The sequence below is a fragment of the Pungitius pungitius genome, chromosome 7, assembly GCF_949316345.1.
Source record: "Pungitius pungitius chromosome 7, fPunPun2.1, whole genome shotgun sequence".
Taxonomy (NCBI): Eukaryota; Metazoa; Chordata; class Actinopteri; order Perciformes; family Gasterosteidae; genus Pungitius; species Pungitius pungitius.
The window spans coordinates 21,626,609-21,631,608 of record NC_084906.1 but is presented as its reverse complement, the minus strand read 5'-3'; the positions used below and the strand labels follow the sequence as shown (position 1 = coordinate 21,631,608).

The window sequence follows — 5,000 nt, the reverse complement described above, 5'->3', positions numbered from 1 at the left end:
TACCATTTATAATTTCGCTGGTAACCGCGTTATAAAGGCAATAAGGTACTTGAGGCAGTACTTTCTTAGTGTTTCGTACCTTATTGCTTAAATATTAAGTACCTAACTCGTCTATTACTGCTTGATCTGCTATCAACCCAGTGAATATTGTATTTAATAGAATCTAAATTGGTGGGAAACACTATGGTAAAATTGAAGTCAAATATATTTTATAAACTACCTGTAAAAATTAATTACTCTAGCATTGTATTCATTGTGACATTTCTTTTCTATGTGCACAGTCAAGCAGGTTAACAGCCATTTAAGAACCTTAAGATGACATAGCCTACCTGGTTAGTATGTTCACGGTCAAAGGCTCCTTCATTTCTCCGAAATCAGCATCTGCAAATATGTAAGCGGATGGAAATGTTATTATGGTGTATGATGAACAAATAACTTCAAAATGAGACATTAAAAAAGAATGTATGTATTTTGCATTTGAAATCCCCATATACTTGTTATATGACCTAAACCTTAACATCATGATCAATTTGGGATTAAAAAAAAGATCTATAGAACCCTAGTTTAGTGTAATATTCCTTTGACTTTCTACAAACACCAATGTACAATCATCTCCTTGTGTCTCCCCTCTCTCACCTGTGCACTTCGAGCTGTCACTACTGGATGGCAAACATGCTCCATCCTCCTAAAAGCACAAGGGACACATTCAGCCAAAGCTATACATCCAACTCATTACAGTACTCTTTTTTTTTATTTTTACTGAAATGCATTAAGTTTATCTGTTATGGAATGCATTATAGTAACATCTACTTCTGTTCTTAACGACAAACATTATATTATCTATCTCAATACCTATGACAATCTGAATTAAAATGCCTATTTATACATGGGTAGATATTACAATCACTCTTTGGGCAAATGGAAAACTGCTTATTAAGTGTTATAGGCCCAAAAGCCACCGTAAGGATACTTAAAATGGTTAAAGGGAAATTAGTTATAATCCAGGTCTTAACGCAGATTAAGTATTACACTCCCTTTGTTGAGCATAATATTCACATTCTGTGTGAAAAGATATTGATAAAACATGAATATATTTATATAGTATATAATAAATAACTAATTAGCTGTCCAGCATTCTATTTCACAACGCGTGCACATGCTGCTGCTTGCACATGCTTGCTTATTGTTAGCTAACATTAGCTGTCCATTTAAGTTGAGTTTAACACATTGCAACAGCTCATTTTATATGGCAGTACATATGAAAATAGTATCAAAGTAAACTTAACAGCACTATTTGTGGTGCTAGTTGCACATGCTTGCTTATTGTTAGCTAACATTAGCTTCCCATCTAAGTTGAGTTTAGCACATTGCAACAGCTCATTTTATATGGCAGTACATATATTAATAGTATCAAAGTAAACGTAAAAAGCACTGTTTTACATTAGAAGCTAGTCCAATAATTAAAAACTCACCATTTCTATCCAGCTTCTGCAGCCAGCACTGTCACGTTGTCTGCTGCTTGGCAGTCTGAGGGAAATGGACGGTAGCAGGTGCTTGGTGGGGGCGTGGCCAGACCGAGGACCCCGCGTGGATGGTAACAGTTCGGTTTTGTGTAAAAAAACGAAACTTAAGGTTCTTAACACAAAACCTGACATTGACTGTCCCCACCGTACCCTCGCCCATCCCCCCACTCCTTCAGTCACCATTAGCTTGAGGGAGCATTGGGGCTCAGCCTGTTCTGCTGGGCCTTGTTAATAACGTAGAAGGGTAATAGTAATTACTAAAACCGAAGGATTACATAAAATACCTGGTGAAGTTGAGACGTTATTACTCAACTAGAATTAAGTATACATTTTAATATGTATTTTATTTAATTTCTAATAAAACTGGAAGCATTTTTGAACAATTAAAAATGTAGACAAACATTGATATTTTAAGAATAAAAACTACAACTACCACATTTACAAGCCCTTGTATTCAGAACAAGTATTTATGTGCAGACATAAATTATGAATTTAGAATGGGAAATAGCATTTAAAAGTGTAGTACTCACACAAGAATACACAAAACGTTTTAGGCGCTAATGATCATATTTCCGGTTTAAGAATAAAGAGTGGGGAGGGGCTGACAATTTTTACAGTCTTCTATGTGGTCTTTAATCAAGGTTTTACGGTAACTCACGCACTGTTCATACCGGCATTATGCCGTAAAAACTGACGTTGCTCTTCGGCAGGCTGCAGCATTTATTTTTACAAGTCATGTAGCGCCCAGCGGTCGGAGCTGCCCTAACTGAAGTGAGTTGTGTACAAGGTACACAGAACTGTGAAGCGCCAGAATCACTGATTGGAGAAGTCAAAGAAAGGGATAGAGCCACCATCCAGGTGCGACTGGGCTCGTGGCAGCAGGTAGATGATGGCGTCATCCACTCCCACATAAGGCAATGCAAATTGCAGAGGGCCCGGTGATGATTTTATCTGGGCTTGAAGGTGGGTCAAGAGCAGCCTCTCCAGCACCTTCATCACATGGGATGTGAGGGCAACTAGTCAGTGGTCATTGAGGCCACGGTGTCTCCTACAGCATCGGGACTGCCTGCTGCTTTAGGTTCAGAATAAGGAGATGTTGGTGGGCTTTAGACAGCTGGATGGCGCAGGTCTTCAGCACCCTGGGGCTGATACCATCAGGAGGCCTTATGTTGCTTCACAAGAGGTTTCAGTATGTACTCTAACTGCCTCACCACATACACCCTTGACCCAATCCCATTTACTCTTCTTCAGACTGAATTTCTTCTCACCATCCCCATCTCTGGTTTCAGGGTGTATTCCAAAAGCTTTCTAGACTGCCAAAGTCAGCCCCCTTTGATGTTGACAACTTCAACCAATTGTCTTCGTATCTGCGCCTATCAGACCCCAACTCAACTGAGACAGCCTGTCTCATATCGAAAGATTTGTCTTACTTATTGCAGTGTTATCTATATACTTTTGTCAAATAGTTTATATCGTTGGCAAGTTATCCATATATATGGGCTTTGGGGGAGGACAACCAAACACCAAATATTCTAGCACCGTTGATTCAATGTAGACATTAATGACACTTTATCGTGCTGCATAATATGTCATGCCATAGCAGGGTAGGAAATTCACATAATATTTAGGCCCCATTCAAGGGCGTAACCATGTATATTGGGGGGGTTAGATTGGTATTTTCTCAATATTTCCTAAAGAATGCATTGTTACGCACTTGGCTTAATGGCGAACAGCACCGAAGGAACGTCGTTACACCCTCTGTTTAATACTTCAGTGGGGGGCTGTCCGACGGGAGGGGTGCGGTAGTTGCGGACTCACGCTCTGTGTCCGCTGGAGAGCGCAGCTCTCCTGTGTATGCGCACGTGTCTGTGTGTGCGCGCAATAGTGTGCCTGCATCCGTCTGGGCGATAGTGCCGCGTGCTGAAAGAGGGAGGGAAATACTGACTTAAATAAATAGAATAGAAGGGTGATGGCTAGCTTGCCACACGGTAGGCTATCGTTTGCTGCTGAGAGGACGGTGTCATCAGAGTGTGTAAATAAATTTTTTCAATCGGCTCAGGAACCGAAACTAAGCACCGAAATCTGCGTTGCATTTCAGTACGGTAGGTACCGCGTAGGAACCGGTGCTATATTAGTACCGGTTCTCGGTACCCAACCCTATAGGAGAGTGGAAATATTTCTCACTGACAGCAGTCTGTGAACCGTTAACTAAGGGTAGCTAGCAAGCCTCATTAGTTGGAATGCATTGATGCATACATAAAAATGGAACTCGCTTTTCAAGACCACACCTGGGACATAACCGTATGTGGAGGCAGGACGGTTAGATATTTCAAACATGGGAGAGCGATAAATGCTAGCTAGCTAAACTGCTAACGAGGCTACTCCTCGTCTGCTGGAGACTTAAACCGGGGTCGAGACGTTGTTCCTTCGGTGTTGTTATTGAGCTGCAGACACGTGAGTTTATTTTCTTACGTGAATGACAGAAGATCATTTTATTCTTTTCGTTTGGTCTTTATTTTACGCAACAAAGCGTCAACTTATATTATTATATATTATATACTATTAATAACCTTTTTCGCGGACCGCAAGAAGGTCCGTCAGTTAATAAGCACGTTGAAAGTTGCGGGCGGACCGGCCGGGTTTAGGGGCGGAGGGGTTCCGCTGGTGGGCGAAACCGCGCACTGAGGAGTGAACAATTGTAATCGTGATGGGGGCTGTAGTATTTGTGAGTGTCCACTGACATTTAATTGTCCAAGTAAAACACGTAGTACTAATATTAGTCATTGGCGCTGTATCCGTCCATCTTTATTATTTCACAAAACCGCGCACCTCTGTGACATCATCAACACATGATGGTTAACTTAACCGGAAGTATCCAGGGGCGTTTTATTTGTTTGAGCATGTGTCCCTATGTTTTAGCATTGCCTCTCTGAACATCACCATGTTTATATCATCCGAACAGCAGGTTCACATGATCTGAATTATTATTGTCTATTGTAATGGACTGACATGTTCTGTGAGCGAGATTACACATTAAGACTTTGTACTTGATGGAATTATTTCCCCTTACACCTACACAATCAGTATTTTTACTTAAGTTAAAAGCTTGAGTTGATACTTCAACAGAAGTATCTATACTTCTACTTGAGTAATGAATGTGAATACTTTTGAAACAACTGGTTATCACCCACTATGTTGCTCGGTTGCCTGGTGACGAAAGGACACGTATTTCTTGTTGTTTTTGCTCCACTTGATAAAGTCAGCAGAAGAATTCCCCGGTAGACAACGACATTGGTTGTTGCTAAATTTGAGGGCCTTTTTCTTTTGGACCTGAGATGGTGACGGAGACTGGATTTGCTCTCTGCGAACTCACAGGTCTGATCAAGAAGTGCTCCTTTTTTCTTTTTAAGAACGTTTGATCCTTCCCGCACACGGAACAACAGTCAAGGCGAGACTCAAAAACATTCAATGGCATTT

The 5,000-nt window shown here is 40.9% G+C and overlaps 1 long non-coding RNA gene across 2 annotated transcripts in view; it reads right to left on the bottom strand.

The window, feature by feature from the left end:
• LOC134132207 (uncharacterized) overlaps positions 1-752 on the bottom strand; it is a 3,618-nt gene extending 2,866 nt beyond the window's left edge. Inside the window, exons 1-2 of one of the 2 annotated variants that reach the window (XR_009956730.1) lie at positions 637-752; positions 330-381 (exon numbers count right to left, since the gene is read on the bottom strand). This is a non-coding gene — a long non-coding RNA (uncharacterized LOC134132207). Of the gene's footprint in view, positions 1-329 lie in introns of both variants that reach the window. The other variant, XR_009956729.1, reaches the window with a different exon arrangement.
• Positions 753-5,000: the final 4,248 nt, after the last annotated feature.